This window comes from Neomonachus schauinslandi, chromosome 4, assembly GCF_002201575.2.
Source record: "Neomonachus schauinslandi chromosome 4, ASM220157v2, whole genome shotgun sequence".
In the NCBI taxonomy this organism is placed as follows: domain Eukaryota; kingdom Metazoa; phylum Chordata; class Mammalia; order Carnivora; family Phocidae; genus Neomonachus; species Neomonachus schauinslandi.
Genome location: NC_058406.1, coordinates 137,361,973 through 137,386,691, shown reverse-complemented (window position 1 = coordinate 137,386,691; position 24,719 = coordinate 137,361,973). Strand labels below are relative to the sequence as shown.

Below are 24,719 nucleotides of genomic sequence, written 5' to 3'. Positions count from 1 at the left end.
TCTGCCCCTGCTTTTGTTCCCTCTCTCGCTGTGTCTCTCTCTGTCAAATAAATAAAGTATTTTAAGTATCTTTCTCACAATTGCTGCAGTCAGTAAGATTTTCACCATCTCTCATTGTTTAAAAGCTTAAAGAGCATAAATAGTTTAGATGTTTGTGTTTTTAGTTTGCTCAAAAACAGTTAATTCTTCAAAATTAATTGTCATAGACTTAGCATAATTGATTCATTTCCTTTGTTTAAAGCCTGGTTTTGCTAGACATTCCGTGTACCTTTATATCTCTGATTTAGCACAGTGACCAGACCAGTTTGGATGCTTAATAGGTAAATAAACGAAGGAATAAATAAATCAGCCATCATTTATATAGTGTGCTATAACCATATGGTTGTAGAGGTTTTTTCAGTTATAATGTCTGAAATAAGGACCATTAAAAAACAAAGCTCTTCTGTCACCTCTGAAGAATGAATGTTAACTATTAGCCAAAGTTAGACTCTTCATTTTTATTTTTTTGCTATTGACCACAGAAAGTCCACTGAAAGCTCATAAATTACTGTTACATCCTGATTCTCGGAATACTACTCAACTGTGCAATGATTTGTGTTACACATAATATGATACAGAAAATATGATTATGCCTTTATAAAATATCATTCTATTTTTTAATACTGATCAGTCTATATCTTTGTTAATAAACCATGTGATTCATAATGGGAAAAATATTCTTAATGATGTCATTCTTGCAAATATGTCAGCTTTGGGAAGTGAAGAGGTACCTTAATTTTATAGGTGTTTCCTCACATTACAATGGCTAAAATTGTAGAGATTAAAATCTTCTCTAATAAGGGTACTAAGTGGTCCACTAACTAAAATAGAATTTTAGCAAAATTGATTGCAGATAATTCAAATTTTAGCATTTAATGACATTACCTTCCAATTCACTTTGGCTCAGTAAATTCTGCTTTACTATTATTCAGGGCTTCACAAAATTAGCCCTCACTCAATATTAAAGTAAGAAGTTTTATCATATTTTATAATGACTTTAATTTTTAGAAGGCATGGCATATTCAACCTTACGGATAACAGTATAAGTAAGAATAAATTACCAAAAAGTATTTTTATAATTAACATTATCATATTAATTTTATTATACTTTTAATATAATCCTTTCTATTTGAACATTTTAGATTAATTAAATTTGATAAGTAAAGGATTTGATTTAAAAGTAAAAAATGTTGGGGCGCCTGGGTGGCTCAGTCGTTAAGCATCTGCCTTCAGCTCAGGTCATGATCCCAGGGTCCTGGCATCGAGTCCCGCATCGGGCTCCCTGCTAAGCGGGGAGTCTGCTTCTCCCTCTCCCGCTCCCCCCTGGTTGTGTTCCCTCTCTTGCTGTCTCTCTCTCTGTCAAATAAATAAATAAATAATCTAAAAAAAAAAAGTAAAAAATGTTTCTTTTTTATTGCACTGATATTCATGTTCCCTAAGAAGATGATAGAATAAATATTTTAAAACAAATTCTCTTGATCTTGTAGATAAATAGCATTTTACTCTGACCCAAGTATAATGATATATTGTGGTGTCCAATAAATTCCAGAATGATCCTTTCCTTTAATAACAGAAGTGTATCAGTTTTACTATTTTTTCTTGGACATATTTGCTTAATTCAAATCTTTTAGCCTCTATAAAGAAGAGATGTTCTGCTTCAGAATATTTAGTCTATTGGGGTGCCTGGGTGGCTCAGTCAACCAGTTGGGCATCTGACTCAGGTCACGAGCTCAGGGTCCTGGGACTGAGCCCCAGGTGGGCTCCACACTCAACGGGGAGTCTGTTTGAGATTCCTTCTCTCTTCTTCTCCCTCATCCTCTTTCCTCCCCCGCTTGCATGCTCATTCTCTATCTCTCTAAAATGAGTGGATAAATCTTTAAAAAAAAAAGAAATATCAAAATATTTGGTCTTTAACTGAAACAAGAGGAAATGATTAAGTGAAGGACTTCTTCTAACTCTATATAGGCCTGGGTTAAGATCGATGAATTCTTTCAGTGTTTCTAATTAGACAGCAAATGTTAACCATTGAATACAATACAGTCAATTCCTCCATAAACAGCATTTGAAATCCAAAGAGAAAACCAGGATTCACCTTACAAAAATATCTTAAAGATTTTTGGCTCTAAAATCGTTTCCAAAGAGAGGAAAAGGAAGCTTTTGTTTATAATCTAGAACGTACATGTCAATATGAGACTAGAATTGTTTACAAATAAAGGAAAAATTTAGAGTATGAGAAGTCTTCCCAAAAATCATACAAAATTAGATAAAGTGTAATTGTAATCATAAAGTACACTGTGAAACTTTGTTGTTACCTATTGTAATATTCACTTAAAATTAATTTAGGATGCTTATATTGTGATAAACTCACTTAAACTTATGAAATCTTCTAATTTAGGATTATATAGCTTAAACACTAGAAGAGATTTGGACCCATAAATGCCTTCTGTCACATATCCTATTAATGGCCATAAACCCTCTTGATCATTCCCTCAGGGAATTTATGTCAACAATCTGTTCTACATCAGTGTCTTCCATAATCGTGATAAAGTTCATTAATATACATAGCTCAACTATGTCTTTCAATACCACCCACTCCTACGACAGAGACATAGTGCTCACCAAATATGGCACGCTCTGGTCACCATTCCCCAGCTCCCTACAGCTGGATGTGGCCATGTGACTACCCCAGCTAATGAGCTGTGGGCAGGAATAACGTGTGTCACATCTGAGCCAATGCATAGAAGAGTCAGTGCATGACTTCCCAACTGTCTCTTCTTCTGTTCTGGTGACCAAAAGATCATGTTTTAGACGGTGCATCTACAAAATAGGAGGAATTTCTATCAGCAGGAGTATCTGAATGGCCACAGGGAGCAAGGCCCTCAAAGACATGCACTGACAAGTATTATGAGCAATAAATAATTTGGGGTTGGGTTCAACTACTGACACTTTCAGGCTTTTCACTCCTGTAGCACGTCCTCGTCTGTCTTACAAATCCTTGCCCAGGGCATTTGCTGGGACCTCAGAAATAAAGTCTAATAATTTTTCCATGTGACACCCATTCAGATAATTGGGAACAGTGATCTCCCTAAATGTCTTGTTCTAGTTAAGCATACTTAAAACAATTGTCAAATTTTACTCGGTTATGTTGTCATAACAAACAACTCCCAAATCTCCGTGTCTGCAGCTACAACAATTGATTTCTCTCACACGATACCTGTTAGTGTGGCTGCAGGGTAGCAGAAGCTCTGATACACAGGCTCTTCATTAAAAGAGCAGACTCTTGGGGCACCTGGGTGGCTCAGTCGTTAAGCGTCTGCCTTCGGCTCAGGTCATGATCCCAGAGTCCTGGGATCGAGTCCCGCGTCGGGTTCCCTGCCCCGTGGGAAGCCTGCTTCTCCCTCTCCCACTCCCCCTGCTTGTGTCCCCTCTCTCACTGTCTCTGTCTCTGTCAATTAAATAAATAAAATCTTAAAAAAAAAAAAAGAGCAGACTCTTCAGGGACAGTATGGCTGAAAGGAAAAAAAAAAAGACAGACATTGGAGGAACCACACATGGATTTTCTGCTCAGGGGTAGCACTTGGCCTTGGCACAAGTCACTTTCAGAGCCAAATGGCCAATCCTGGAGTAAAGGGAATAGGAAATATAATCATTTCACAGGAAGAGGCAAAAAATAATTGGGATCAATAACAAAATATATCACACTCAATTCCTTTCATAGTTTCCCTCCTTGGCACATTGCCTAGTGTTGTACTTGGAACACGGTGGTAAATATTTTGAGTCAATGGCTTTTTATCTCTCAGCATTCTGCTAACTCAAATGTTATTATTCTTTAAAAATTTGCCTCTTAAAAACAAATGTATTTCTGCAGCCATTGTATTCAGAAATCCCCTTGCCAGAGAAGAGTAGAATAAGCTTTAAAGTTCACTCCTTCTGGACTATACATTGTCTTTTAATGAAACAAGATCATATTAACTTTTGAATCACCTAAGATCATATTATATTACAGACTCATATATTTCTAAGTTCAACATAAAAGCTTAATATTTTGTACTCTCCCCAGACTGCTTTTCTGCTTTTAAATCATTAAGCCTTAAGAACAGAATGTAACATTTGTCCCTGTTAAATTACATCTAGTTAGATGAAACGCATTTACCCAGAAGGTTCAGATTTTTTGGCATTACGCTTCTGTCATCCAACGTATCCCCTTTAATTATGAATCACAGCCTTTCTATCCATTTCCATGAACCCCAAGTTTGGTAGGAATACAAAATTAAAGACTTCTGCAAATGTTGTACAAATAGAAAATTGTCATACTTGTACAAGTAGAAAATTCTCCAAAAGATGGCTTCGGTCAAATGTTGTCTCAGAATCTTTTAGACATGCTTCCCCCAATACAGCTGCTTTTCTATATCTGGAATAGTGAGAAAGTGAACAAGAACCTCAGAAATTTGGTTTACTGTTAGCACCAGATGCCCTAGACATAACAGATTTTGTTGTCTTTGTGAAGGACTTTGGATATGTCTCTTCTAGAAACCTGCTGGAAAAGAGAGAAATGTAGAGAAAGGAGTTACGGGTTAGAGATACACAAGATGTTTTAATGATCACTTCTGTGTATTTTTGGTTATGGAATGAGGTCATAATCTGATCTAATTTTGCGCTTGCATAGTCTATTATCCGAGTGTCACCCACAGAATAATCCATGATTTTCCACTGATTTGTGTTATTTTTATGCCATCTTTGTCATGCTGTTCAGGTAGAAGAAAGCACATATTCATAGGTTCCAGGGATCAAGTTGTGGACATCTTGGGCAAGGGGCCATTACTTAGTCAACCACACTTTTATAAGCCTATTCAATTTTATTCAGATTGCTTTATGCAATTGTTTTTTTTTTAAATTAATCAAGTGAACAAAGGTGAAGAAACATGGAATCGTGCTGTCTTTTGTAATTATCTACATAATTATGTTTATTGGCACTCGTTCTGTGAGTGTGTGTACTTGAATTACTGTCTGGTGCCAATTGTTTTCAGCCTGATGAACTTCCTTTCATATTTCTCGTAAGACAAGTCTGCTAGTAACAGACTCTCTCAGCTTTTGTTTATCTGAGAAAGTTTCTATTTTGTCTTCATTTAGGCAGATCTCTTTGAGCTTATCCTCCTTTGAATATGTTGAGCTTCCTGGATGTATAAATTATTTTTCAATACATTTGGGTGATTTTCAGCAGTAATTTTTCCGATATTTTTTTCTTCTCCCTTCTCTCCTCTCTTTCTGATACTACCATAACATGTATTTCGATATGATAATCAGTATCCCAAATTTTCCTGAGGCTCTTCTCAATTATTTTCATTCTTATTTCCCTCTTTTTTGGCTTGCATGCTCTCTAGCCATCTATTCTCACTTCACTTATTTTATTTTTCTGTCAGTTTGTATCTACTTATGAACCCCCCTAGTGAAATACTTTTTCACTTTTTTCCTTTTCAACCCCAGAATTTCCTGTGTTCTTTTTTTTGCGGGGCGGGGGGGAGGAGAGGGCAAAGGGAATGGGAGAGAGAGAATCTCAAGCAGAGTCTAACAGCGTGGGGCTCCATCTCAGGACCTTGATATCATTACCTGAGCAGAAATCAGGAGTCAGACGCTTAACTGATTGAGCCAGCAGGCGCCCCTCCCGCGTTCTATTTTATGACTTCTATTTATTGATATTCTCTATTTGATGTGACATTATCATCATACTTTCATTTATTTATTAATTCACGGTTTCCTTTAATTCTGTAAACTGTTTAGAATGGCCATTTTGAAGTGTTGGGTTTTTTGTTGTTGTTTTGTTTTGTTTTGTGGTAAATCTAGTTACTCTTGTAAGAAGTTTCTGTTGCCTGCTTTTTTCCCAGCATGCCTCATAATTTTTTGTTAGAAACTAGACATTTTAGATAATATATTTTAGCAACTCTGGGTACTCGTACCCTATTCCTCTGAGTCTTGTTATTGATATTTTCTTGTTTATTATTTTAGTGACTCACTGAATTATTTTAACAACATCTGTTTCCCTTCACACAGGGGTAATCTAAATATGGTCCCCAGGGGTGCACCGTTTTGGGTATACCCACAATCACCTTGAGATAACAGTGGTTAGGTGGGGCTCCCTTCCTCTCTTTCCCTGACCACACCCATCTGTTAAACTCCACTAATTTCCAGGTTATTGTGCAATTGTTTCAATAATGCCCTGGGGCATCGATTTTCTGCCAACTAACCCAATCAAACTGTGGTTCTTTTGATGGAATGGTTTCTATGGTCAGTGTTTGATACTTGTTCCGACCCCGGTAGGGTTCTTCCCCAGTGTCCCACTCCCAGTCAGTCACTTTCCTGTATAGTAGTAAGTTGATACTTTAGCCTACATCTTAAAATGTCCTCCCAATTGCATTTCACCACCACAACCTCTACTTAGGCTTCAAATTCCCCAAACTCTGTTGCAGAAAAAGACAGTGCCTTTGAATTAGCAATAATCGCTCCTCGGATAAACCTCATTGGCTACGATACTGCCGCTGCGCAAAGCTGGAAGACAGTGCCTTTGAAAGGGATTTCCAACTATGTATTTCATGGCCTGCTTCTTTTCCCCTACCCCTGCCCTCACCAAGTCTCTGGAGCTTGGGATAGGTACAATGACAAACTTCTCAGTGAGTGACACCCACATTCTAGGAGCTAAGCACTTGATGGGCTATGGGAAGCCTCTGGTCTTGCCTCTCTTGGTATAGAATGACTGTCTCAAGAGGTAGGCCAAAGGCAATTAGGGCCCCAGTATTCATAATAGGGAAATACCTAGTGGTGAAAGATAGGATCTTAATTCCCTGAGTGGGGACTGGACAGAAGAATTGAGCTCCACTTCTCAGTTGTACTCTCTGGGATTTAGCTTCAGGTACAGGCAGGATAATTGAGAACTGGGGGGAAAGGGAACCCTGTGTTCTTGGCTGTAGCAGTCTGGAGTGGATTCTCTGTCTCCCCATACCCTTTCCTCTCTCTTTTTCTGCTTCTTTTAAACTTACACAGAGAGGAAATTGTTGACTTATCTTCTATTCTTCCATAAGAAATAGTCCCAAAGAAGGTATTATATGGGTAAAGTATGTGTGTGTACCTTGTTAATATATCTGATTTAGGAAAAGAAAGAAAAAGGAAGGAAGGTAGGAAGGAAGGAAGAAGGGGGGAGGCAGACCAAATGTCAGTGGGAAATTTGACTCATGTTTCCATTAGAAGAATGTGTCCACTTTCCCTAGTCCTCTCACATCAGAGCATCCAGACACAGGTCAATGCCAGCGTTTTACTCATTCTCACTTCTATGGATGTGGGAGACTCATTCTATGCCCCACGTTTCACAAAGCTTTTCTGGTTCTATTTGCATACTTCATGCAGAACATTCAATTCCTGTTATCCAACAGAATGAAATAGCTTAAGTATCTCTGCTAGATTCTAGGCAGCGCCCAGCAATCATGTAACTCCGAACTCAAATAATATTCTACTTCTGTTCCATTAGAGTTATTTATCTATCTTTCAGCAGAGTACATGTCTTTGAATTTGCTTATTCTTATAATTTTTTCTTAACATGCTATGCGTAGAGAGAGTAGAAAAATCTCACAAATAAACTGACTATACTTTTTTTGGCATGAAGTTATGATTTTCTTCTTCCTTCAATCTTATATGCAATCTAATTTTTTTTAAAAAGTAGGCTTTCCTCAGTCTTACTATATGTGATGTAGTTAAAAAAAAAAAAATCTTGTAGGAATTTTGGTGCATTTTGTGGATAGAAGAATGTGGTGTGCCTACATACTCTTCTCTTCAGTGGTGTTTTATACCACTTTTTTCTTTTTTTGTCTCTTTGAGGGATTTTTTAAAAATTTTTTTCAATTTTTTTTCTTTTCCATAAATTGCCTGAAATAGAAAAAATTCACTGACAACATTTTTTAGCATATTACTCGCAGCTTTTTCTTTAATCCAATGATTTACATCTCTTCATTTCTAATTTTTTTTTTTTAAGGTTTTACTTATTTGCGAGAGAGAGAATGAGAGACAGAGAGCATGAGAGGGAGGAGGGTCAGAGGGAGAAGCAGCCTCCCTGCTGAGCAGGGAGCCCGATGTGGGACTCGATCCCGGGACTCCAAGATCATGACCTGAGCCGAAGGCAGTCGCTTAACCAACTGAGCCACCCAGGCGCCCCATACATCTTTTCATTTCTGTGTACCTACCCTCCCCACCTTATTCCTCCACCAGTATCATTAAAATGGCCATTCATTTTTGTCATCAAAACCCTTTTATTGACCTAAGTCAAACTGTCCTCTTCTTTCACACATTAAACTTTTTCTCTACTTCTTTCATCTGTTCATCAGCTTTTCCTGGGGTTGTTGTACTCAATAACTTTTACAGTTCTACTTTTTACAAACGAAGCATAATTAATAAAATAATTAAAAATTTTATTCAAAATCTGAAATACCTGTTATATTTACTGTATCTATTTTATTTCCACTGACACTTTATTAAAATAGAAACTTATGCCCTCTTAACTTTTCCTATTGAACAATCAAGACTGCTTGCTAAAAATATTTCTTCTGTCAAAATATCTTGCATGGTTTTGATAAAATGGTTTAAGATACAGTCATACAAATCCTAACAATACTAACTAAGCTTAAAATTTCAATGCGTTACACGGGTTATTTTTTAAATCCTCCCTGAAACCTCACACAATAGATGGTATTCCTAAAACTATGTTCAAGATGAGGAAGTTAAGGCTTACGAAGGATAAGTAATTTGCCTAAAATCATAGAAGTTAAATTAATTGTTGAGCTCTTTGAGCATTATTATGCCAAATCAACTATGAAGTTTTTCAGCCACAATTAAATATTTACACTGGTGTACTTTGTATAATTTAATTTGCATTTATTTTAATCCTTGATTATACTCTGCCTTATGGTGAAACTCTATGTTCACATGTATTCATTATTCTTTTAGACTGTGCAATTATTAAGAGCTGAAATCATGTTTTATTTTGCCCACAGTGTCTGCAAAACTGACTTGATGTAACTAGAGTCACTCAGTAAGAGTTAAATGAGTCTTCAGCATTAAAGACATTTTAAGACTATTGTTAATTAGCAGCTTAACTACTTTCTAGCCTTGTGGTAGTTGACTAACTTTTTTCTTCATTTGGGAAAGACATTAACTTCATCATTTTGGCCTTTTTCTAATTTGTATAATTATGAACTCCCTACCCAATCTAGCCTGAAGCTTTGGGTGGTTAAATATGTTTAAGAATTTTAAAGAGTCATCTTTGAAGTAACCACTATTCAGTGATGGGTAAAGTGATGCCCAAGGGCTTATGTCCTTATTCTTGTAATCACTACATGGATTTTAAAAATATTTATGATTAGGAAAATTATCTAACTGCATATTCTATCAATTATCATCCATCGATTTCTCTATCCATCTACCTACTTATCAATTCTCAATCTATCTACCTATTTAACTTCCCTGACCACCTAACCTCTCATCTATCAATTATCCATGTATCTGCTAAGTGATTGACTTATCAATCATCTATCTTTCTAGGAATGGCTGTAAAAGCACATGAATTTTATTCAACTATGAAAAATAAACAAATATAGTTCTAATTTTTTTCTCATTTAAAATAGGGGGGATTCCTCCTTCCATTCATTATGAAGCCAGCCCCAAAGGTAATTAAGTTTCCATGAGGTGTATTCCAGTCTGGTTAGGGCTCCCTTTATCTTGTTTCAAAGGTCACTGCTGATATGCTAACTACATACATGATCTTAAAAGGTAAGCCTTATAGCTAGTGTTCATAGGGAGTGGGAATTTTTACTGAGACCTGGAGCCCTGGGGACTAGGTTCCAATTTCCCCAGGTGAAATCTTCCTCTAAGGGGGTTTTTCTCTATGAAGTTCTGTATGAGAGAAGGGTTTATGTCATCCATTCCTCAGAATATCCACAAAATTTGTGAATAACTCCAAATTCTTATTGCATGTTCAAAAACCAACCATTTTTCAAGGAAGTTTCTGCATTTAGTCTTCCAACTACTGCCTTCTGTCATTTCCCAATCTGGGAAATTCTATCTAGTTTTTCTGCAAAGGTTTTAGAAACAATGTTGATATCTCTTTCCTGAGCGAAGGTTAGAGTAAGTGAATTGGATGCTCAGATGAATTAGTTTTTTTTTTTCTTATATAATCACCCCTCTTATGTCTACACATTGATATATTAATTAATATATTTTGGATTAATTAATATAATTCATCAATAATCTCTTCTGTGTAGTATGGTTATATGAGTGGGTATGTGTGTTACATGCAGCATTTTGTGGAGATTTAGATGGGCTAGACAGAGAAGGGACTAACACGTTTAGCCGTTGAAGTAAAGAGAGTAAATGTACATATAGATTATTGGGTCAATGTGGACAAAGAATGAAGTAGTGAAAGTGTTTACTAAGAAGAAGAGGAGGAGGATGGTAAATGTTACAGTGGAGAGGATGGTGGCTAGAATTTTGGTGATGTAGACAGCAATTTATAAAACAGTGGCAATCAAGACAAATCAACTACACTTATATTACAGCAAAGAGACAGTGGTTCTCACCTTGGAGAAATGATTAAGTACTTAGAAGTTGAGTTTGGGAAACTACCACAGTTGGACAAGGGTACGGACATGTGTTCAATAAAAGAAACATTACAAGTGAAATGGACTTTAAGAATTGGTGAGTGGGGCATTTAAATCAGTCTGAGCTGGAAAAAAAAAATAAACTGTAAGGCCTGCAATTTTTAAACCAAATATGTAGGATTTACATGTGTGTATGTGTTATATGGCTATGGGTATTTTAGATTCTATTGCTGCATAAACTACCACAAATTTAGCAGCTTACAACAACACAAATTTATTATCTCACAATACCTGTAGTTCAGAAGTCCAGGTACAACGTGACTGTGTTCTCTGCTGGGGGTCTTGCAGGTTTAAGTTAAGGTATTGACCAGGGCTGCAGTCGCATATGAGCTCATTCTATTAGTTAGCAAAATTCAGTCCTTTACAGCTATAAAACCTGTGGCAGCATCCATCTTCTTCAAGATAAGCAGGAAGAAATTTCATTCTTTGAATATTTTCCTTTTTAATGGATCCCACCTGATTAAGTCAGATTATATCCCTTTGATTAACTCCAACTCAACTGATTTGTCATCTTAATTACCTACATGAAATCTTTTTGCCATGTAACACAGCATAACTATAAAGTGAGACCCGTCATATTTACAGATTCTGAGTGCATTCAAACGAGGGAATTACAGAAAGCATCCACCACAAGGGATGGAATTCTTGATGGTCATTTTAGAATTCTGTCAACCATACTGACTGCTTCTTGTTACGGACACTTTCAATGTCCCACCCATATCCCTCAGTATTCACCATTATTCTAGTACCTGCAGATAGTGTCTTGCAGCGAACACCTTCTCTTCCAGGGCTCGCTACCTTTAGGTTCACTTATTGGGTACATCAGAAGTCCTAGGAGTTAGCACCCTTCATTGCTGCTTTCAATGAATAATGAAAGGGAGTTAAAGTACAAATACACTCATTTTTGTGGCCCTCAGATATAACTAATCATTGTTCAGTACTGTCTTCCAGAGATTCCTAGATGTGTTGAACTCTAGTTGTCTACAGAGATAACTTCATTATTAACAATACACCCTGTGTAAGTTTTCTTCTTTTGCTTGTCTCATTTTCTCACTCCTCTTAAGGGTTTCTTGGGATCACCTCCCAAACAAATCACTTACACTCAAATTCTTACTCAGGGCCTGCATCTGGATATAACCCAACCTCCTTCAGTCAACTAATGTTTTATTACAAAGCACACTGACTACTAAAAAAAAAGTATGCATGTAAGTATGTATAATGCATGCTGTATTAAATTATATCTATCTACATCTATCTATCTACATGTATATACATCTATATATATATATATATACACTATCTACATATATACACTAGACTTATCTATCTACATACATCTACCTACATATATATCCATCTACATATATATACTATTTACATATATATTCATATATGAGCATTGATACATATATACTTATAATTTTTCTAAACCCCAGTTTTTCTTTTATATGTTCCAAACCTGTAATATTTATTCTTAATAAAACCTCTTATTTTATATCAGGTTGATTATCAGTATACACATAATTATTAAAATATTTAAGCTACTTACTAAAATTCTGAACAAAACCAATATTATTCCCATCATATTGTTAGTATTATGTATTTCAGCATTTCAATAAGTAGTACATAATGGTATCATACAGAATATTCTTTCACATATAAATATTTTACTTTACACATATTTTTCTGAGATAGACTTTATAATTGTTCAGGACTCCTTTTTTCCAAACAATCCTTAAAATTAGTTGAAAAAATAGGGGCGCCTGGGTGGCTCAGTCGTTAAGCAACTGCCTTCGGCTCAGGTCATGGTCCCAGGGTCCTGGGATTGAGTCCCGCATCGGGCTCCCTGCTCCGCGAGAAGCCTGCTTCCCCCTCTCCCACTCCCCCCTGCTTTGTTCCCTCTCTCACTGGGTCTCTCTCTGTCAAATAAATAAATAAAATCTTTAAAAAAATTAGTTGAAAAAATAGAATTGATTAATAAATTTATTAAATCTTCATAGTATACCCATGTGCTATTGGAATGATAATTTCTAGTTTTGTAACAATTTAGGGGATAATAACAAATCTTGGGGAAAGAGTTAGGTAGATTAAAATAAGTATAAAGTCTTGATATATTGTACAAAAAATGGATTTTCCTACTAAATAACAAAGTGTTAAAACAAACTAAAACCTAGTTTGTACAAAGTGTAAGCACATAAAATTTTTCTTTTTTTTTTTTTTAAAGATTTTATTTATTTATTCATGAGAGATAGAGATAGAGAGAGAGGCAGAGGCAGAGGGAGAAGCAGGTTCCCCACGGAGCAGGGAGCCCGATGCGGCACTCGATCCCAGGACCCTGGGATCATGACCTGAGCTGAAGGCAGACGCTTAACCGACTGAGCCACCCAGGTGTCCCGCACATAAAATTTTTCTAATATGATCAGTAACAATATTTCATTAGTGATATTTTCTATAGCCATTTAAAGTCAAGTTTAAAGTTTATCATCTATGTTAGTGAGCTTCAGGTTTGGAATATAATTTTTGATTGAACTATAAATGGATGATTAAGAGTAATGGATCTAATGTTTGTTGACTTCCTACTTTGCCAAAACACTGTGCTAAATGCTGTGCACTAATTATTTTCTTTCATTCTAAACTAGATCATTAGGATCACTATTCCTATTTCATAGAGAAAGTAAGAGACAGAGAGGTGAAGAAACCCTATATTATGCAGTTAGTAAGTAACAAGGTTGATATTTACACTCAACTAAGATAAAGTCCAAAACCTCTGGTGCTTCCTCTATCAAATACAATACAGTCAAGTTATATAAAGATGATCATTTGGCTGTTTTCAAGGAGCAATTCGAGGCCATCATAACAAATAATATAAAAGCACTTAGGTGTATTATAAACTGTTACAAGAAGGGTTTCTCTGTAGTTGACATAGATATTTGAATTAACACATTACTGTCCTTTGTCCATTGTGTTTGACTTGACTTATAGGAATAAAAAAAAATAGAAAGTTTGACATATTTGCTAGTAACTAGGAAAAAGGAAAAAATCCTTTCTCTAAGTTATTATATTCTTTAAGTAAAATCATTATGAAAAATTATGAGTGCATAAACCTGTAAAAGTTTAACAGAACTTCAGGCTCTGACTAACACATGAGTATAAAGCAAACCTTTAGGTTCTTTGCTCATATATATGGGCTCCTTGACAACGCACTGCTTGCCAAGGATCATTAATGTAAAAATCCATATATATTAACAATCGTTCTATATTTAAAACTCTAATTTGTATGCTCATGTGGTTAGGCATATGGATCATTAGACTGAACTTTAAAAAATAATGTGCAATATTCATGTCTTTTGTGAAAAGCTTTTTAATTTTGTATATTTCATCTGACTGTTTCTAATATTGCTCTTTCCCAAAATAACAAAATAAATCTATTTCTGATCAAAACCAAAGTCAAAAGTTTAGCTTAATTAACCAAATAATTAAAGACTATTTTTTTAAAAGATTTTATTTATTTATTTGACAGAGAGAGAGATAGCGAGAGCAGGAACACAAGCAGGGGGAGTGGGAGAGGGAGAAGCAGGCTTCCTGTCAAGCAGGGAGCCTGATGTGGGACTTGATCCCAGGACCCTGGGATCATGACCTGAGCCGAAGGCAGACGCTTAACGACTGAGCCACCCAGGCGCCCAAGACTATTTTATTCTGTGAGGATTAGTAGTCTTAGCCATAACATTTCATTTTTTAAAAAAATCTCTAGAATCTAAAAATGTATACATGCTTTTACTCTAATAATGACATGTGAACTAATGTAGTCCGCCATGATCTACCAAATGGTTGACTGATTTGCAAAGGGATATGAATTTATATTTAGTAGGAATGTTTTATTAGGTACTGAGCTTTATCTACTTCATTTTTTAAAAAGATTTTTTATTTATTCATTTGAGAGAGAGAGCAAGAGCACAAGCAGGGGGGAAGACCAAAAGGAAAGGGAGAAGTATATTCCCCACTAAGCAAGGAACCTGATGTGGGGCTAAATCCCAGGACCCCAGGATCATGACCTGAGCTGAAGGCAGACACTTAACTGACTGAGCCACCCAGGTACCCTAGCTACTTCATTTTATCTGATAGTTTGAAAGCCCTATAAGACATAAATTTTTTATTATTGCTGTTTGTAGCCATTTATTCAATTAATAGTTACTGCCTTAATTAGATAAATAGAAAATGATAAATCAAAACACTTTTAAAATTGAAAATTTGGACTTATTTATTCTTTGTTTCATAGAATTGGTAATTTCATCAGTCCATCAAGTAAGGTGAAAGAAGACCACTATTAATAAACCAAATTAGTGGACTATGACATTAATTGATAATAAAATCCTAATGTACTGATTTTTGGAATATGGTAGGCCTATAGTCTAGTTTTCAATTTATTCAAGAATTTATACTTTCTATATCTGTCACACACGCACACGCACGTGGACACACACACACACACAGGACTTGTTTTCTCTTACATTCAACTACTACCAGTGGTCTAAATTTTATATAGGAGAGCAACTATCTTCTAATGGAATACATACACCAGGAAAACATACTTTTCACCACCTAGGCAAAAAGATGTATATTTAAAGCCTTTTAAAAAAATTAACTGATATACTTTATCAAGATATAAGAGCAGCAAAAACTGTAATTATTGGCTTAATAAATTTAATTCTAATATTAAAACATATATAATTTTTAGAAGAAATTTATAGACTAGAAAAAGGGAATAGGAAAGGGAAAAGAATGGCCAAATATATCCTGAAGAAGAATGAAAGCTAAGAACTCTACAGGGTATCAGAGATGGAGTTAGCAAAATCTATATGGAGATAAAACAATTAAAACAGTATGGTATTGTTACAAAGATGGAAAATGAAACAAAATAGAGAGTCCAGAATGGTCATATGTAGATGGTCACCTGGCATATAATAAAGTGACACTGTGATGGAATAGAGAAATAATGGTATACTGAATACAATATGCTGGGTCTATTTGATATTTTTATGAGAAAAAGTTTTTCTTTATCTTATATCATAAACAAAAACAGATTCTTGGTATATTGCACATCTAAATGTGAACAGCAAATAATAAGAATTTTAAAACATTAGACACTATCATTATTTTCCAGGGTAGGCAAAGAATTTTAAACAAAAAGCACTGATCATAAATAAAAAATAAATTGGACATTGTTATTAAGGGTTTTTGCTCAACAAAATACAGTGACAGAGTGAAAAACAAGCATAGAATGGAAAGAAATATTCATAAAATATGTACCTGACCAAAAAATAAATGTTTCCAGGGTGTGTGTTTGCATAAAATTCACAAATTAATAAGATGAAAATCAAAGCATTATACAATGAATAAAAATTGTAATAGGCACTTCATAGAAGATGTTCTGAATTGACTAAAAACATGAAAAGGTGTTTATTTTATTATTTATTTTTATTTTTTTAAGCCTTATTTATTTATTTGAGAGAGAGCGAAAGCAAGATTGATCACAGAGGGAGTGGGAGAAGCAGACTCACCGATGAACAGAGAGCCCAATGCAGGGCTTGATCCTAGGACTTTGAGATCATGACCTCAGCCGAAGGCAGATGCTTAACCAACTGAGCCACCCAGGTGCCCCATGAAAAAGTACTTAAAGTGATTATTCATTTAGGGAAATGTCAGTTAATCCCATAAGATATTATTCCAGGAATAGAAAAAGGTCAGATAATACTAAGATTTAGAACAGATATGAAGAACCTGGAGCTCTTAAGCACTGAGACCGGGAGTGCAAATTGGTGCAAAGGCTTAGCCTTTTGAAGTTGAACATAACTCCAGGATCTGAGACTTTCACTCAAGAGTATCCCAACAGAGATAGCTATGCATGTTCCCTATAAGGCATGTATAGTGATGTTCATTTCAGAACATTTCATGATAGCCAAAAACTAGAAATAAAACAGTCTATCAGCTTTAGAATGACTGAATAGCACGCGGTTTCTTTCTACAATGTAACGCTAGGGTATTGAGAATTAACAGACTTCTACTGTACAAGGATACATGGATAAATCTCACAGACAAGTTCTTTTAAAAAGGTGGGGGAGACATATAAAAGCACATTTTATATAACCCTGGTCATATAAAATTCAAAAACAAGCCACATAATTTAAGGTTCTGGATCTCAGGATAGTTTACACTAGGGGGCAGAGAATAAAGGTGGTAAGAGAGCCCCCTCTGGGGTTCCGGTAATACTCTATTTCTTCATGTGTTGTTAGAGATTTGTTCACTTTGTAGTACGTAATTGATTTATATAGTTATTATGATCTGTGTACTTCTATTCTCTGCATGTTATACTTCTATAAAAAGTTAATAAAAATGTTTTATGAAAGTATAAGAATAGCCCTGAAGGCGTGAAACCTGAGCTTACAGAGATGATAGTATGGCAAGTAAATTTCTCCATTTTATAGTAAGTACTCAGACATGTTCTAAGTTTATTATTGGTTATTTACCCCTGATGAGAAAGCAGGAAATCAGCTAGAAAAAATACTGCACAAGTCCCACAAGAACGGTAAAGGGAGAAGACTTGAAAGAACTGATAGAATCCTTAATCTGATCGGTAGTTTCCCTTTGTCGCTGGGCAAAAAACTTCAAGGTCAAGGAATCATGTACCCCTGATTGCAATTGCTACAATGTCTTTAAGTCTGTTGGAATAATTTAGTCATTTTACCATTAACATTTGCAACCTTGCACAAGGATGGTTTGAATACTTGCAATAGAATAGCATTTATGAACCTTAGAAAGAGCACGTAGATACAAAGTATAAAATGAATCTTAAGATGTAAAATTAAAATATGAAGTGTCTTCAGGAGAGAAGTATTTGCAACATATAGGACTCTCTGTTTTGAGTGGCAACAGATTTAACTCTTTGTCTAAAAACATGTATCTAAGAAATGTATCTCTTTTGGAGCACTTAATTCTAATACTATATAAAATAAAGTAACTTCAGCAGCCTCCCTGCATGGAGAAAAAAAAAAAAAAAAAAGGAAGAAACTTGCTCTTGCGCTCTCCCCTGCAGTCAGGATCAAAATCGAAGACAGAATTTTCCATACAATAGATGGAACACAGATGATTACACTGGTTATTAGTGAAAATCAGATAAATTTGTGACATTATATTGTAATTTAACCATAAATAATACATAGGTGGATTCTCATCAGTGGTTGTGAATAACAAGAAAAGATCTATTCCTTCAAGTTAAAAGCTTTTAAGAGCCCACTCAGTTTTTGGGGTCCAGGCCAAGGAGCCTGTGATTCACAATGGGACTCTGGAGAACAGGGGGCTAGATATAACCACTAAGGAATTACACAAATCCTAGCAGTTGATGAAAAGAAAAAGAGAAAGGGACATGTATGTGTATTGAATGAAAAATCTGGGACACTTTTGGGTATCAGAAAAATGGCAGAATAACCTCAGATACTATTCACTGAGAAGTTGGCACAATGGACAGGATTGTTACAGGCCTTGGGAAGGACTGGGGCCATAGCAGGAGGCTTCCAAACCTGGATGGCAAGGACTGAAAAAGCTACTGGGTGTGAATGTGTGCATGCATACACGCATGATTTTTTCTGTAAAGTTTTAGAATTACACCAATTAGGATGCATTTGCTGATAAAATTGCAATTATCTTGGGGCACCTGGGTGGCTCAGTGGGATAAGCGTCTGCCTTCGGCTCAGGTCATGATCCTGGGATCCTGGGATCGAGCCCCGCATCGGGCTCCTTGCTCAGCGGGGAATCTGCTTCTCCTTCTCCCTCTGACCCTTCCCCCTCTGCTTGTGCTCTCTCTCTCTCTCTCAAATAAATAAAATCTTTAAAAAAATGCAATCATCTCCACATGAATTAACCAACTGATATTTTATTTAGAGCATTACTGTTCCCTTAGGATAATCTTCTTCCTATCAAATGTTTTCAAATGTCTCTGTCAGTTCCAAAACACTGTGTTTCATCCAAAGCAAGCTAAATTTTCTTTGAGTCTACCTTGTGCTGTTCTATATCTAAAAAGCTAACACATGAAAGAATATTTTTCCTGTGTTTAGTTGAAAAAAATTTTTTTAGTGCTAATGAATAAACATCTTGTTTTTCAGTCTCTGGGCAATGTTAATAGCAGCTTGAAAGAAAAGCAACCTCAAGAATCTCACCACTAAATTAAAACGTAGGCATGAGCAGATGCAGTTACAAAGACAAACCCTGACAGGAATGCTCGGGTGCTTCCAAAATAAGTCCAGCTGTTGTGGTGTCAATACTCCAACAAAACTGATGACAGTCTAGGTATGAACAAAAAGTAAAAGGAGAAATTCACATGTAGAATCAGAAAACGTTCAATAATATCACCTTTACTGTTCTCCTTGGGAGCCTAAGACAGCTCTTCCTTCCTGTGGATTCTTACGTGTTCTTGGGTGTTCATGAGTAATGCTTTCCCTTTGGGCTTATTCAAGGCAAGGGCATGTCTTGGAGGGTGGATTTTGTTCATATTTAATATCATTAGATCATGCTTTGAAATCTAGTAATTCGAGGATTACTATGGCCAAATTAGGAGACTTGAGTCTTACACTATTTCTTCTACTAATTAACTATTGAATTCATAAAATTCACTTAACCTCTCTGGATTTTCTCAGCTATAAATCCATGATCCTGGGAATTTGGAAATAATGGCCCATTCAAAAAATTTTAATACAGGATACCAGCATACCTTTCTAAATTTTATTTTATTATTAAGGGCATCAAAAAAATGAGTATCTGGGACTATTGACTTAAGCTCCTGCTCCCCTCTTAATTTGTCACATTATACGCATCTCAGGCCATGAAATCTAAAAGCAGGTTACCACAAAACAAGTCAGCTCTCTTACCATACTTACAGAAATGCCTCGAGAATTTTGCTCATGTCCCAAGTAGTAGCACAGAATTACAATGTAAGCCCTCTACCTCCCTGATTGGTGCTGTATTAGTGTAAACAGAGATCTGATCAGGAAGGGGGGGAAAATCCTCAATTTTAAATAAAAGTATTTTTTCATCTTTTAAACGTGGTCTTCAAATACACTTAGGCTAAAATGATCTGAGACAAAGGAAATTATCAGAAACCTGAATGAGGATTTTTGAAATATGAAACCAAATCATATTCATATTGTGATTTCATTTTTGCCAACACTTTCATTCACTAGCATATGCAAATTGTAAATTCATTCAGCCAGTATTACATGTAGTGTCTACAGTAAGCCAGGCACAGTTGCAGACCAGAAAGTGTACACAATAAAAGGTTGTCAGGCTGGGGTTTTGTCAGGTTGAGTTAATAAAAATAGTCCTATTTTTTAAATGATGCATCTTAGTAAATGGTTTAAGTGTCTTGGATGTATATGGTCTTAATATATTTCTATTATACCCATGTATTTAGGAAATATGTCAAATGAAATCAAAGCTTTTTTCAAAAATGGCTTTACAGTTAATAAAACTTCTAAACATATAAAATTTAAAAGTAATGTTTGTGTCCTCAGCTACAGAGCATAATAAAATGCTCTCATAGCCTCACTCACACATGGTTCTGTTAAAGTTAGTTGTTTACAGTGACTTTCCTAACTAGACTGCAAGCTTTAAGAGGTCAGGAGAAACTGATGCCTTCCTGAGTTTATATTTAATTTCTAGGCTATTTATAGTCACATAGTAGGAGTTCACAAAAGTTTTTGTTGGACAAATGGCCTGGCATGTTGATCTCTAGACTTTTGAGGCTTTTTGAGATTTCAGTTATTTCTTCATGTTCTGTTTCTTTTCTTGCTCCCTGCTATAGCATCAACTCAAACACATGCCATACTTCAGGCTTCCAAACATGATTTACTTTGGTCTATTCATCCTGTCTCTTTTGAAGACAATTTTAAAGCACACAGCAATTTAGTGGAGAAGTTCAAAATATTTTGAATGGTAATCCCTTCCAAGGTGTTCTATATAGATTTTTAAACAACCATCTGTAAAATGGTTATAAACACATATTCTTGATAAAGCAGCGGGGAGCGTATGTATATATTTTTGAATTGTAATGCAATAAGAAGTAGAATGGAAGGATTTAATAGTATTCTTCAAAATGTTCCATGGGCACCTTGCCAAAATACTTAAGCAAATGGCTTTTTATATCCTTTTCTACTGAGTCAATATTAGTAATTTTCATAAAAGCATCTTATACAGTCAGGAAAGTCATGAAAGCATTTTTGCCATGAACAGAATGAGCTTAGGTGGAATATTGATTCTTCATGTCAAACACAGCTGGAGTGTTTCACCAGTAATTCCAGATCTAGCATACAGAGTAGCCTCACTATCCCTCATACCTAGTGAATCAGAATAAGATTGATTAATAGGTACCTTCAAAAGATGCTACTTGAAAGCTGGGTCCATGCAGCACCAAGGGAAATGAGAGAATGGTTTAGGCATCTTCTAAAATATTATGCTGAGGACAAACCAAAGCTGCCTTCCTTTTCTGATGCTTTCCTGGGAACAATAATCCACTTCTAAAGAGCCAGTTCACTGTTTCTTTCCCTTGTTCCCACCGCAGATGACTATAGAGCATACCATTCTCTGCGATGGGATTAGGCATCTGTTACAAACAGATGGGCTACCCCAAGTAACACATAACAGGTAATAGCAAAGCAGAATGGATATTCCCCAATTCTCAGGGTTGATTTAGTTGAATGCTCCTCCTATGAATATGTTGCTAAATTTTGTAGGAGTTTATTGCATTTCAGAGAATTGTCATGCTTCCGAGGACAGTTTAATGGGTCTTAATGCTTTGAGGTGTTTTCAGAATTTCTTGACTTCTGGTTTATATTTTGTCTTCAGGTTTTCTTTAATATTTGCCTATATTGTAATCATTAACTAATTCATAACTTACAGTTTTGTTTTCATGAGACACTTAAACTCTTCATATTTCCAAAGCTTATTTTTCCTTTAGACTTACAGATAATATGGAAGCTAGGCATCCCATGTTATGTTCACTGGCATTTTCAGAACCTAACTTGTATAACTATGTCATTGCTTCTCTATGTAATTCAAATCATAATATATTTTCCATTGAAAACTACTAAATAGATCACCAGATTATACTTATAAATATCCCCACTAACAATATGTGTTTAATGGGGGTATTTATATGATACATATATTTAAAATACATATTAGAGATATATATATTTATTAAACATATGTGATATATATTTTATATACGATGTATAAATACATATGATATATATATTTTTAATATATATAATAAATGGATCAGAGGTTTTAGAGTTAACTTTGAGGGGTGCCTGTGTGGCTCAATCAGGGTTAAGCATCTGCCTTTAGCTCAGATCATGATCCCAGGGTCCTGGGATCCAGCCCCATGCCAGGCTCCCTGCTCAGTCTGCTTCTTCCTCTCCCTCTGTTGGTCCTCCTGCTTGTGCTCTCTCTCTGGCTCTCTCTCTCAAATAAAAAAAAAAAATCTTAAAAAAAGAAAAAGAAAGAAAGTGACCTTGAAAATTTGTAAGTAAGGAAGTTGACTTTTTACTTCTGTGTTAATAAAATGCAGAACTGAGTTTGGGATAAAAACAGAAACATATGAGTGGCCTTTATGTTATCTATAAAAGCACTTCCTAAAGATTTTAAAGTGTATGAGTTTGAGAGAAAGAAACAGATCCGCACTTTCTTCAGGCCTTCAAAGTTTGGGGTCATCTATTACCACTGATAAAATACAGCATCATGACTAGCAATAGATTATCCCAATTCCTTCCACAATACCCTGTTCCATATTTACTGAATATTTATCACCATTTAAAGTCATGTAAAGATAAAATTTCAGTGTGGGAAGGGAAAGAACATTAGGCAACATTTTCTGTGGTTGCCAAATTCTAAATTCCCAGTGGCAACTCACTCTTTGAATCAGAAGTAGTCACAATCATGTTACCATATGACAAACTGTCACTTCATGAGAAATAGAAGGTATTATTTTGAATCCACAATTCCACAGATATTTCATGTTCTGACCTTAGAAAAACATGTATAGTTTGTCATTTCCATGGCACTGTAGAAACAAATCTACATCTAGTTGAATATATTTAAACTTGTGAATTTTGTTCTATAAAAGATGGGAAAAGAAAATAGTTTTCACATATGCACCTATAGAGAACTATTTATATTTTATTAATGTTAAATACTGAACACTTTGGACTATGCTAACTAAAATACAAACCCTAAGTGATAATTGTACTCAATTTATTGAATAAAGAGTTTACGATAGCACATGGAAGTCTTTATTTTTAAAAGTTTAGGGCGCCTGGGTGGCTCAGTTGGTTAGGCGACTGCCTTTGGCTCAGGTCATGATCCTGGAGTCCCGGGATCGAGTCCCGCATCGGGCTCCCTGCTCGGCAGGGGGTCTGCTTCTCCCTCTGCCCTCTTCCCTCTCGTGCTCTCTGTCTTTCATTCTCTCTTCTCAAATAAATAAATAAAATCTTTAAAAAAAAAAGTTAATATATTAATAAGTAATTTTTGAAATAGTGTAAATGATTTTAACTGTCATTGTTTTGAAATTAACAAAGGTAACTTTTTTGGTTGGAGGGCAGATATCAAAGGTAAAGAGATGGTTTCTCCAAAATTTAACCCTTAAAGAATAGATAACATAGCATTTATTATATGGCAGACACTGTTCTATGCAATTTTACCGACATTAACAAATTGTTTTTTCTTCACAACAGTCCTATGAGATAGGTGGTAATGTTATTATTCTCTTTTATAGATGAGGAAGTGAGGGAAAGAGAACATTAAGTGACCTGCTTACTCACTTACTTACTTAACAGCAGTTAAGCCACAATACCAAGGTGTGAATTGAGCTTGGTACCAGAACCTACTATGTGTGACTACATCACCTATTCTTAGTGTTCTCTGTGATGACATGCTGTCTTTTATTCCTGAGTAATTTTTGAAAGATACTTTTATGAGTTGAACTGAGTTCCCCAAAAAAGTAACTGAAATCCTAACCTTGGAATAGCATCTTTTTTGGAAGTATGGTTGTTGCAGATGTAATTGATTAATTAACATAAATAATTGATAAATATTCAGTAAAACCCTAATCCAATATGACTGGAGTCTTACAAGAGGAGGAAAAGAGACACAGAAGCACATAGGGAGAATACAACCATGTGACAACAGAGAAATTGGAATGATGCATCTACAAGCCAAGGAACAATAAGGATTACTGGTAAATACCAGAATCCTGAAGGAGGGATTCTTCCCCCATAAGTTTCAGAGGGAATATGGTCCTACTGAAACCTTGATTTTGCACTTCTAGCTTCCAAAAGAGCCAGAGACGGTAACTTTCTGCTATTTTAGCTAGCTCATTTGTGGTACTTTGTCACTGCAGCCATGGAAAACTAATACATATACTGACTCTATCAGCATGCAAAAAAACAGGGAGAAAACTGTAATACAGAGATAGGCAAGTGTAATCTTCCGAAAAGTGGAACTTCATTATGCGCAAGGGTCTAGATGAAAACTTTGAGGCTTTCAAAGAACTAGTGCTTCTTGCTTTTTTTATATATACTACTAGAAATTAAGACATGTTTAGTTTTGAGGATAAACTTACAGTTTCTGAATATTCCTTGCTGAGCCATTTCCAGTATCTAACTCACCTCTACATACTTGTACAACTTACACTAGAAATACTGAGAATGAAGACAGCATGTCTTCTCTTTGACTAGAATCTACACTCAGTGTCTAGCAGAGGGTTCTACCCAGCCAGGACTCATTGTAGATATGGCACTACCACTGGTGCTGCTATTGTTATGGTGCAAACTTACTCTAGAAAATGTTTCTGAGTTTCTCCTAGCAGAAAGGATGTCTCCTCCTCCTCCTCCTCCTTCTTCTTCTTCTTCTTCTTCTTCTTCTTCTTCTTCTTCTTCTTCT

General features: G+C 35.6%; 1 pseudogene; it reads right to left on the bottom strand.

Annotated features, from left to right (window-relative positions):
• Nucleotides 1–6,464: 6,464 nt before the first annotated feature.
• Nucleotides 6,465–6,584, bottom strand: LOC123324623 (annotated as a pseudogene).
• Nucleotides 6,585–24,719: the final 18,135 nt, after the last annotated feature.